Genomic DNA, 13034 nt, shown 5'->3' on the forward strand with positions numbered 1-13034 from the left:
TTCTGTGTTTTAGTGTAAAATGAGTTAAAGAATCACAATTTATATTTCCAATATTATCAAATTTAAAAGCTGATCATAATCTTGACCAACAGTTTTTGAGATTTCAGTGTTCCCCCATTCAAATAGATAGGAGCTGCAATGGTATGACTGGAAATAGCCTCCCGAGAGCGTATCAAAGATGGCCGACCGTGGACTGACTTGCTAGATGACTTTGATATTATCTACTGCTGAACTTGGAGTCTGTAATATACAGACTATTATATAGAGTACAATTAACCTAGCCATGATTCCCAGTTGACATGGACTCTGAGTGATTTCTTGTCAGTACAAAAAATTGCCACCTTGAGTTTATTTCATTTTATAATTTTTTTTAAGGGACAATCTGCTGCACGATTCTTCCGAAACTTGACAAGAAAATGTCCTGGTTATGTTTATCAATACAAAAAAAAATTTAAAATTATAATTTGCATAAAGAAAGTGAAGCCGACATTTGGGATCATTGACATTTTTTTTTATTAATTGTAACATTATTTTCAAGTCACAAACTGCAGTCCAGCAGAAAAAGTATGATAAACAAATCACTGGGAAAATCTGTTTTAACTATTGATGAAATATGAAATATCAGCACAGAGCTGAGGATCTCAGCTGTTTCCAAAGACACCAGTGAAACAGTTGGGAACATTCATGTGATCCAAAATTGCCTGGATGTCTGGTGTGAGTGCTCAGCTTCGGAAGAGCGCCACCTACATTTCAGACCTGTATATTGTGATTGAAGGTGATAGAGGAATAATTGTTTATCTTAGTACCTGCTGCCATATAGTGTAATGACTATCAAATTCTGTAAAATTGGACCAATTTTTGCAGCTTGTCCACTCTCTGTGTGTATGGCGAGCTTTTAAATTTGGTTGTGAAAAAAAGCAGAAGCCTAAAAAGTCACACAAAGTTGAAACGGTTAAAGTAAAATATAATAGTTTTTCCTCTGTAATGCAAATATTTTCTGCATTCCGTTTGTAATGGATGGTTGCTGAGATGAGACAGGAGATGATACTGGTGAGGTAGGGGACCCAGAAGATGACCAGGTGGCCAGGAAGGAGACCCCAGAGTAAGGATTGCACAGGACGGTTGAGGCTACAGGCATGGGTACTGGCCCATTGGCCATGGCTGGCATGGACAAAGGAGCCGTGGAAGGCTTGGAGCAAGGAGCCGTGGAAGGCTTGGAGCAAGTAGCCTTGAAAGGCTTGGAGCAAGGAGCCGTGGAAGGCTTGGAGCAATTTGCCGTGGAAGGCTTGGAGCAAGGAGCCTTGGAAGGCTTGGAGCAAGGAGCCGTGGATGGCTTGGAGCAAGGAGCCATGGAAGGCTTGGAGCAAGTAGCCTTGAAAGGCTTGGAGCAAGGAGCCGTGGAAGGCTTGGAGCAAGGAGCCTTGGAATTCTTGGAGCAAGGAGCCGTGGAAGGCTTGGAGCAAGGAGCCGTGGAAGGCTTGGAGCAAGGAGCCGTGGAAGGCTTGGGGTAAGGAGCCGTGGAAGGCTTGTGGCAAGGAGCCGTGGAAGGCTTGGAGCAAGGAGCCGTGGAAGGCTTGGGCAAGGAGCCGTGGAAAGCTTGGAGCAAGGAGCCGTGGATGCAGGTTTTGGCCCAGGGTTCCCGCCATAATCCACTGTGAAAAGGGAACCGCACCGTTCCAGAGCCGGAGGCATCAGTTCCTTCAGTGCACTATTCAGACCAGTCCGGATGAAAACCACCAGAGAGCAGTCTGGATAGTGCACTAAATTCGCTAGTTCTAAGAACTCATGGGCGTGATCCTCAACTGGACAGTCCCCTTGCTTGAGAAGCAGGATATGGACAGCCGTTGGGTCAGTTCTTCTGTGACGGATGGTTGCTGAGATGAGACAGGAGATGTAGGATCATGTGCAGGCTTTAATAAAAATGTTGACAGGGAAACCACAAACGGGAACTCAAAACAACAACAAACATAACTGGCAAAGAAGGAACTAAACAAGAGGGTATTCATACAAAAGCTAATGAGGGAATGGAAAACAGGTGAGAACAATCAGGAACAGATGGCAGTGATGAGGGAAGTGCATACTGGGAAATGTAGTCCAGGAAATCACTTCAAAATAAGATTCCTAGGAAACATGAGGGAGACAGACTGTGATACCGGCTATCGGGGTGGACTGGCCATTGGGAGAAACGGGACCTTTCCTGGTTGGCCGGCCGTGAAACGGGGCTGAATGGGTCGCGATAAGCTGAAACAGGCTGCTGCATTATGCCGAATGGGTCACAACAGGCTGAAAAGGGGCACAAAACAGCAGAAGAAGGACATTGATATGCAGAAAAGGACAGCGACATTAAAACAGGACCAGGATAATTTTTTGACAGGTTTCATGAGAATCACCCTTTTACATATTTGTGTCTTTTATATTCTTTCCCCAAAGACCATTTACAATGTTAGTCAAGGCTTCTTACCCCAAAACAGTCTTAATTTAGTTTTAAATGACCATTCTCCACCCCATCTCTGACCCTTATAATAGTTCACACTGTCGTTCATCAGGGCAAGTTAGGGTTGTAACAATACCCAAATTGTTTTTGCACATTAAAAATATGGCTGTTTCTCCTCACAGTTGTCGTTTTAATTTTCTTTATAGCTGGGATAATATTTGATCTTCACTTGACTTATCTTGTTGTTATCAAACTGTCTATGAGGCAGGAATTAATCTTGGCTGATGTTAGTGGGATTTGGCTCGGTTTAATAATGTCTCCATGAGTGTTATTATATTTGGCTGTGGAAGGCCTGAAATTCATAGCAAAGTGACCTAGTTTCCTGTCCTGCTTCATGTCGGCATTCTGATAATGTTAGATATAGCCCTGCATTATTTGGCCAAAACGAACCGATTTTTATTTTACTTTCCTCTCGAAACATCCACAAAGTTGCTTAATCATAATAGCACATCTTTTCACTTCAACATTTATTAATGATGTACTCAATGATGTTCTCAAGGGTGGGCTTTATTGTCTTGTGTTACTTTCTAAAGCTTATGTAGTTGCTGACATCGTCTTTAAGACAGCATTTTGGGTGTCAAGATGTTATTTTGGACATTTTCCCATCATGTATGCCTCTTAAAGGAATAGTAAACCTGAAAATGAAAATTCTGTAATCATTTACTCACCCTCATGTGGTTCCAAACCATACGATAAGACCATGTTGATTTTATGGAAGACAAACGGTGAAATTGTGATGAATGTCCTGTCAATCTTTTTCCAAATAATAAAAGTGAACGTGGACTGGTAGTGTCAAGCTTCCTGTGACTTTTGCACTATATTCCAAGTCTTCTGAAGTCATACGATAGCTTAGTGTGTGGAAAAGACAGAAATGTAAGTTATTATTCACTGATAATTGTCCATAACAGTGACTGTTAACCGCTGCAACCGAATCATTGAGTCAGTGAGGTGAACTAGAGAACCGGATCAGTCTGATTCATGAATGAATCATTCATCCCAGGCTTGTGAACCAAATCAATTGATTCTTGATACAGCTCAAAAGAATGATTTGTCTATGAATCAGATATTGTTACTTCTCTCATGAACTCAATCACCCTTTGTGTTCCACGGAAGAAAGAAAGTCAAACTGCTTTGGAACAACATGAGAGTAAGTAATAGTGACATAGTTTTATTTTCCGGTGAACTATCCCTTTAACTTAAGAGGGGAAAACTCCACAGCAGCTGCTGTCATGTTTAGCAGTGGTCAGTCTATCACAGAAAGAGATGGAGCTCTTCCCAGCAGGGATCTTGAGCTGGCTAGACTGAAACCAGTCCAGTGCTCGTCCTTCATTTTCCCTCCACTCCTTTGAGGCAGAGCCACCAATCAACTGCCGAAATGGATTAGACATCCTACGCAACCGCAACCAAGCAAAAGCATGGGAAAAGAGGAAGTGTTGGAACAGGTGCCGGAGGGAGACAGGGAGAGAAAGAGATGAGGGGATGTCGGCTGTTCATTACACACCCACACACAAGTCCTCTCATTTCACATAGGGGTGTCAAGCAAAGGCTTGAATTACAAACACAGGTTTCTTCTAATGAATTTCACAATCACTGTGGTGTGTTATTGGGAATTTACAAAAGGACCCATGCTGTTTATTCATATTAATCATCTGTAGAAATAGCTTATGTGCTAGACTGAATATTCTTTTCTCTCTGTTCTTTTCAGCTGTACGCTATCCCATGGTTCCTTACAATGTTCACCCGTAAGTATCAGTGACTAATGCAGACCTACAGCTGAGGGTAACCTTTAACTATTTTATATTAATATGCAATGAATGCAGCTCAGTGTTAAGGTGATATGGGTGAATCTGACAAAAATACACCAGGGCCATAAATCACCCCAAAATCAAAAGAATAATAAAATATATACAGTGGGTACGGAAAGTATTCAGACCCCCTTACATTTTTCACTCTGTTATATTGCAGCCATTTGCTAAAATCATTTAAGTTCATTTTTTTTCCTCATTATTGTACACACAGCACCCCATATTGACAGAAAAACACAGAATTGTTGACATTTTTGCACATTTATTAAAAAAGAAAAACTGAAATATCACATGGTCCTAAGTATTCAGACCCTTTGTTCAGTATTTAGTAGAAGCACCCTTTTGATCTAATACAGCCATGAGTCTTTTTGGGAAAGATGCAACAAGTTTTTCACATCTGGATTTGGGTATCCTCTGCCATTCCTCCTTGCAGATCCTCTCCAGTTCTGTCAGGTTGGATGGTAAACGTTGGTGGACAGCCATTTTCAGGTCTCTCCAGAGATGCTCAATTGGGTTTAAGTCAGGGCTCTGGCTGGGCCATTCAAGAACAGTCACGGAGTTGTTGTGAAGCCACTCCTTCGTTATTTTAGTGGTGTGCTTAGGGTCATTGTCTTGTTGGAAGGTGAACCTTCGGCCCAGTCTGAGGTCCAGAGCACTCTGGAGAAGGTTTTCGTCCAGGATATCCCTGTACATCATCTTTCCCTCGATTGCAACCAGTCGTCCTGTCCCTGCAGCTGAAAAAAAACCCCACAGCATGATGCTGCCACCACCATGCTTCACTGTTGAGACTGTATTGGACAGGTGATGAGCAGTGCCTGGTTTTCTCCACACATACCGCTTAGAATTAAGGCCAAAAAGTTCTATCTTGGTCTCATCAGACCAGAGAATCTTATTTATCACCATCTTGGAGTCCTTCAGGTGTTTTTTAGCAAACTCCATGCAGGCTTTCATGTGTCTTGCACTGAGGAGAGACTTCCGTCGGGCCACTCTGCCATAAAGCCCCGACTGGTGGATGGCTGCAGTGATGGTTGACTTACTACAACTTTCTCCCATCTCCCGACTGCATCTCTGGAGCTCAGCCACAGTGATCTTTGGGTTCTTCTTTACCTCTCTCACCAAGGCTCTTCTCCCCCGATAGCTCAGTTTGGCCGGACGGCCAGCTCTAGGAAGGGATCTGGTCATCCCAAACGTCTTCCATTTAAGGATTAAGGAGGCCACTGTGCTCTTATGAACCTTAAGGGCAGCAGACATTTCTTTGTAACCTTGGCCAGATCTGTGCCTTGCCACAATTCTGTCTCTGAGCTCTTCAGGCAGTTCCTTTGACCTCATGATTCTCATTTGCTCTGACATGCACTGTGAGCTGTAAGGTCTTATATAGACAGGTGTGTGGCTTTCCTAATCAAGTCCAATCAGTATAATCAAACACAGCTGGACTCAATTGAAGGTGTAGATCCATCTCAAGGATGATCAGAAGAAATGGACATCAGCTGAGTTAAATATATGAGTGTCACAGCAAAGGGTCTGAATACTTTGGACCATGTGATATTTCAGTTTTTCTTTTTTAATAAATGTGTAAAAATGTCAACAATTCTGTGTTTTTCTGTCAATATGGGGTGCTGTGTGTACAATAATGAGGAAAAAAAATGAACTTAAATGATTTTAGCAAATGGCTGCAATATAACAAAGAATGAAAAATGTAAGGGGGGTCTGAATACTTTCCGTACCCACTGTATATTGCATAAGGAAAATGAAGCCTATTTTTTTAACCCATTAAACCCATTGTTTTTCATTGTGAAATTATGATAATTTCATTCGTAGTTCCCATTATGTTCTACAGTGATTCTGATGAGATTCTGAATGTAATTACATTGTAGTGTGGGGAAATTCCTTTTTATTATTATTATTATTAAAATTAGCATAAATTAAAGGCAGGACAATTATTAGGTTCTATTTGTTAACATTGGTAAATGCAATAGGTATCACAAACTAACAATGATCAGTATGGTTTTTTTTACATTTATAAATCTTGGTTAATGTTAATTTATGAAAAGTTCATAATGCATTAACTAATGTTATTGTTTACAATGTTTAATGAAAAAACAATATTAGAATATGTTTTAAAGTATAAGTATTGTAAAGTATTGTTCATTGTTAGTTTACATTAACTAATGTAGTTAAATAATGTTAACAAATACAACCTTATTGTAAAGTGTTACCAATTACAATCATTTTTAGCATATTTTTGTTTTAAATGTACGCATTTGAAATTCAAAACAAATTTCCATCAAATATAACAAAAATAAGTGAATGAAACTTAAAATATTTTGTGTTTTTATTTAGTTTATTAAAGATGACTCAATTCAATGTGATGAAATGTGATGAAATTGAAATGCATAAATCTTCAAATATATTTTTTAAATATATTATATATTTTTTGTTGTTGTTGTTGAAATCTGCATAAAGGCTGTACAACAAATGTAACTTCTGTGAAGTGTAACTACTTTGCAATTTAAAAAATTGTATATTTTTTGCATTATGTTAACGAGAATGAGATTTTTAAATTTCGAATTTGGGAGAAATGTTTTTTTAATTTTAATAAAAATAATGCCACATTTAATTTTTTTTGGCGACAGAATTATTATTATTGTTATAGTTTTTTTTGGCAGACATGTTCTTGATAGATTTTGTGAGATTCACAAGATGGTTCATAGTTTTCTCAAAACAATACAGCGAATGGGGTGATTTTCTTTGAAATGTATATTTTCTACTGTAAAATGCTTCATTGTAAATTATAGATATTGGCTTTAATTTTATATGAAATGTTTTGATAACGTCTTTGATAATGATATGCAAGAAGGGTTCTTCTTCAGACAGTACATTTCCAAAACAATAAGTGCTGATGGACAGAAAATGTGCTTTGTTTCATCAAGTTTATTGTGCAGTCTGTTATGGTACAAACAGCAAATAACTGTAATAACTCAATTGTATTCTCAAGGTGCTCTGCTGTTGATGGTCACACATCAGACTGTCCTGGTTTTTATGACCATCATTTCCTCTTAAATAATATCAGTATGCATCTGTTGCTGATTTTATTCTTTATGCATTCTTTTAATTATTGCAGTGTGAAGACTACAAACCACATTTGCAATAATTCACTTGTTTTCCTATTTCTATCCCAGATGTGTTTCCCCTGCAAAATATCTTACACATGTGGGACTCTGTTATTATGAAACTCGTCCTTCCCTTTCTGCATCAGTGTGACTATTCTACAGCAGCTGAGAGAACGTCTGCTGGCCAAAGCTTCAATGAGTGCATCCTGCTCCGATCTGACTGGTAAAAGCCAAACACCAATGCTGAAGTGAAGATCAATGCAAAGTATTACATGGGAAAACACTCGCCAATTTTCTCATCCGTTCATTTCGTAGTATAAGAGTGTAGTTGTGATTTTTCATACTGGATGACCGCTTTATTTTATGCTTTTTTAAGCTGTATGCTTATAAAAAAATTTGCATCAAAAACAATAGTAACTTGAAACCATTTCACACCCCCTCATTGTCATTCACCATTTGTATTACCACAACGATTTCCAAAATGGCCTGATTTTGCCACAGACAATAAATGGTATGGTATGTTTACATACTAGGGACTGGAATCATAAGGAATTTAACGATTCAAGTTCATTTATGATTCAAATTCATCTTAACAATTCTTATTTTGTAATGGTTCCATTAATGATTCTTTTTGCATTGTTTAGAAAGAAATATTTGGAAATGTACTGCCCTCTGTAGCTTGTTAACAAATGATAAAGTGATTTAATCAAATGAGTCATTTGTTTGGGAATCATAGTACACTGGTTACACTGAATGTTTTGCACTGTAGGTTCAATTGAACCGGCTCAAAATATTCTTTCATTCAGTAAACGACTATACTGGTCATGGTGTGTTTCGTGCACTGTAGAATCAAAAGAACCGACTCATAAGAGTCATTCGTTCTGCAATCGGACTATACTGGTCATGGATTGTGTCTTGCACTGTAGAATCAAAAGAACCGACTCATAGGAGTCATTCATTCCGCAATCGGACTATACTGGTCATGGATTGTGTCTTGCACTGTAGAATCAAAAGAACCGACTCATAGGAGTCATTCATTCCGTAATCGGACTATACTGGTCATGGTGTGTTTCGTGCACTGTAGAATCAAAAGAACCGACTCATAGGAGTCATTCATTCCGCAATCGGACTATACTGGTCATGGATTGTGTCTTGCACTGTAGAATCAAAAGAACCGACTCATAGGAGTCATTCATTCCGCAATCGGACTATACTGGTCATGGATTGTGTCTTGCACTGTAGAATCAAAAGAACCGACTCATAGGAGTCATTCATTCCGTAATCAGACTATACTGGTCATGGAGTGTGTCATGCGCACTGGTCAAAAGAGTAATTCGCCTCTGAATAGTATGAATATGTTCCCTTTAAATGAGTGAATTTATTGGATAACTATGAAGGCCAGGAGCATAATCCCACTAGATATTATACAGACACTCTTTGTATATAGTGCAGTAAGGACTCTTATAAATGTGTGGACATGTGAGTTTTTTGTTGCTACAGTCACTGTGGATCCAAACTTAGTAATAACAGCAGCTGCACTTGCAAAGTGATGCACACTTGTCTGGTTAAGCGCACCCTAGCCTTCGCTCTGTCAAACAATGTGCTTTATTCCCCATAAGCTGCTCTCCGCCTGTGCTCAGTTGAGACTTGCTTGCAATGAGCTCTGGATAAGTTATGCGGCTTGTGCCATTCTTTCTGCATGGCATGCTGGGAGAGGCAGCTGGCATTGCAGTGGCATGACGAGTGGCATTCCAGTCGGGACAGCTCGGGTTCAGCTTCCTCTGGCATCTGCTGGCTCTGGCATTTCCCATGATTGCTGTCAGCATGGAGCAGGTCGGCATGGCTGAAGTGATGGACGATGATTGAGTCTAACGGGAGGGAATTAGCTGCGAGCATTCAGAGCTGCAGGGAGATTGAAACGGTGTGAACGGTCATGATGGTTGAAAGCAGGAAATTGCCTGAAACTTGTCTGTTTGTCTCTCAGGCCAAAAACACACATGTGTAACTGTAAGCAAAAGGCTTGCTTTGGTAGTGAGGTAAAATCAAGGTAGAAAGTAGGAAAGAAATTATATGACAGCTTTTAAAGGAACAGTACACCCAAAAAATGTAATTCATGCAACAGAAATGAATGGGGACTGGGGTAGTTGAGCTCCAAAATTGACCAAACCATTCATTCAACTGCATAGTTCCATATTGCACAATGATGCGTTCTGACTGAACAACCCCTTACCTGCATTCGACCACTCCCATCTATTCCACCACACTTTACTCAGAAAATAAACTGTTGGATTTGCTTAAAAAAGCTGTGTCATGTGGTTCCATGCAACAGGGTTGTGTAGTTTCGTCAAGCCATGGCTCAGTTGTATGAACTCAAATAATTCAAGTAAATCAGACAAAGCTTTTTGTGCAAATACAAACCATTTGGATTTGTTAGTGTTACATATTATCATATGTTCGTCTTACTTGATAATAAGCACTGAACATAGTTCCAGTAACCCAGTTGCTAGGCAGGGTAGAGTCACATGTGGTAACCTCCTCATGGTTGCTATTAGTGGTTATCGCTCTCAATGGGGCACATGGTAAGTTGTGCATGGATCATGGAGAGTAGCATGAAGTCTCCACATGCTGTGAGTCTCCGCGGTGTCACAGCAAGCCACATGATAAGATGCATGGATTGACTGTCTCAAAAGCGGAGGCAACTGAATTGTCCTCCGCCACCCGGATTGAGGTGAGTAACTGCACAACCACGAGGACCTACTAAGTAGTGGGAATTGGGCATTCCAAATTGGGGAGAAAAAGGGGATAACAGGGGTTTTTTAATTGGTTACATGCATTTGTTGAGTAATATGAACAAGGAAGTATTCGGTAAAACTGACGATAGTAAACGTTAACTTATTCATTAATAAATTCCCCTTCCTCCAAAGACATGTCAGCAAACTGGAAAATAAAAAATGATTGACAGGCAAAGAAGCGACTCAAGTTAGAGTGAATATCACAGTCTAATGAATAGCTGTTGAATGTGAACTTAAAAATTACTCAAAAGTATCACAAATGCAGTACATATAGCTTGAGCGTCATATTCCAAGTCTTCTGAAAGCGTATGATGGGTTTTGGAGGGAAATAAGCCAAAATGTAAGTATTTTTTCAGTGAAATCGTGATGTTTATCACACGTTCATGAGCGCTATAAGAGAAAGTCATTCACAGTGGTTTGCCTGTTCACGTGAGCACTTGCGATGTTTAGCAAACGGCGCAAGTTGGCATCTATGCATGCCACTGTGACCGTGTTTGTATCATGCACTTAGGAATGCACAACAAACGTCAAGATTTTTACTGAAAAACTAAGATTGTTTGAAATATGATGCACAAGCTGCTCTGGCTACTTTTATGAAACTTTTTTTAAGCTTTAATGTGAGTCACTATCAACTGCTATTGTGTTGAAAAGATGGACCGGGATATTCATTACAAATTCTCCTTTTGTATTCAGTTTAAAAAAGAAAGACATACAGGTTTGAAAAAGCATGGGTGAGTAAATTATGACACAGTTTTCATTTTTGGATGAACTATACCTTAAATATCATCAAGATTTCCCAACGTGTTCCTGAGATTTTCGGTTCAAATCTCATGAGTGGCAAACGTATAATCAAGGGCGATGTAAATGACTGTTACGTTGTTATTGATTAGACAGAAATGTCTTCAAAAAAGGCTGTGTTCTAAACAAGCCAATTTGATCATCCGTTAAATAGCAGAGCAAGAGACACGCCATTACTCCATCCCATCATAAGACAAATACCCAGCCAGGCGAGAAATACGAATCACATTTTGACAAAAGAGGATCCGACTGCAAGTGGTTAATAAGTACCTGTCACTGACAGTGCAGGAAATAGCTGCAGAGATTTAACAGGACAGATCTCCATTAGATATCACCATGCACCTGACAACACCAGAGATGCACCACAGGCCGCAACATAGGGTTTGATGAGCTTTGTTCCCAAAGACAACTGAACTTGGGCAGTGCTGTTTTTGTGCTGCCAATTGTGTCAAAATCTGTTATGCAGTGTCATTTTATTTGTAAGGGATGGTTCACCCAAAAATGAAAATTGTGTCATATTTTACTCATCCAAATTTTGCTCCAAACCCACATGAACAGGTTCAGCCCATTTGCTTCGCTTGGATTTGAGAGATTTATATTCAAACATACCATATTCTTCCTTATGTGAAGGTTTTTAAATGTTGCTTGGAGAGTTTTAGACATAAGCCCTGTCTCTGTATTAGCAAAACTGCAAATTTCTCAAAGCAAAGCTTTTTGACAGCTTACTGACAAAGTAGTGTTATGCTGTGGAAATCCACAATCCCTCTGCATAATCCACATAGCATCTCACAGAATTAAATGTCCTGGAAAGGAATTTTTTTAATAATTTTTTTTATATATATTTCAGGGTTGCCAAAGTTAACATATTTACAGTTAACAGCATTAAATGTCTCAAGTTATCTTTATTTTATTTTTTGTTTTGTGTCTCTTTTATTGATGCATAAACTGATATCCATTAAATATAAATGCATTACATTTCTCAGGTTGTGTTTTTGTTTTAAATTTAATTCTGTGATTTCTTTTAAAGTTATTTTAATATTTAAGGTTTGCCAAAGTGAATGCATTAACTGATATCATTTAAATTTATTAAACTGCATTACATTTCTCAGGGATATCTAGTGCCATCTCTATCTATCTGCATCTTTAATGAATGGGGGATGTAAAGGTTTCACATTTTGTAATATACAGTGTATAAAAATGTCAAATTATTTAGTGGTCATTTTTATTTTATTCAAGTTAATTTTGGAGTCATAGAAATGTATTTTAGTTTCAGTTTATGAATTTCATGAATGAAAATAACACTGCCAGTGTTTTAGCAGTAACTTGATATTTGGCAGGCATCCATAGCTTTTGGCAATTATCTGGCATCTTGTGATTTGGGCCGTTTGTCTCCAAATCACTTGTTTCAAATGGCCATTTCCCCATCACAGAGGAGCAAGTGGCATTAAACATTTAAAAGCCATTGCAAGAAGGAGAATGTTTTATATTGAGGGGGTGCTGGGTGGGTCGATATTGTTGAGATTCAGGGATTTCATATTTCTGTTCTTTTTACTGGCAAGCTGCATGAATGTCTGTAAGGAGCTCTGAGGGAGAAGACTCCTTATATAGGTAAAATATTTTTGCTCAGTGGTACACACACACACAGTGATTTGGAGCAGTTGTTCTGTACTTTGTTCCTCCAATGGGATGTTTAATTATTGTGTAGATAAGACCCACTGCTTGCCTTGAACATGTTTAATAATATAGATCAGGGATTACTGACAACCCTATTGTAAGCAAAATTATTTACTGGTAGTACCCTGAGAATTAAAGTTTAGTTCTAACTTATTAATACATATATTTCAGCAATATTAAATGAGAACAACGGCTCAACTGTGAGAGTGATATTGCCTTTTAACAATGGTTCTATAAACAAGAAGTTAATATAGAGTAACTTAAATGTTAGACACAACATGGCCAGTTATTTTTTTGCTCCAATAACTAAAATAGTTCTAATCGAAGCCAAAGCAGGATCAACCAATACCATACAGAAAGT

The 13034-nt window shown here is 38.8% G+C and overlaps 1 pseudogene; it reads left to right on the forward strand.

Annotated features, from left to right (window-relative positions):
• LOC127652059 (TBC domain-containing protein kinase-like protein) overlaps nt 1–13034 on the forward strand; it is a 63511-nt pseudogene that overhangs the window by 15673 nt on the left and 34804 nt on the right.

Source organism: Xyrauchen texanus, chromosome 11 (genome assembly GCF_025860055.1).
Source record: "Xyrauchen texanus isolate HMW12.3.18 chromosome 11, RBS_HiC_50CHRs, whole genome shotgun sequence".
Lineage (NCBI taxonomy): Eukaryota > Metazoa > Chordata > Actinopteri > Cypriniformes > Catostomidae > Xyrauchen > Xyrauchen texanus.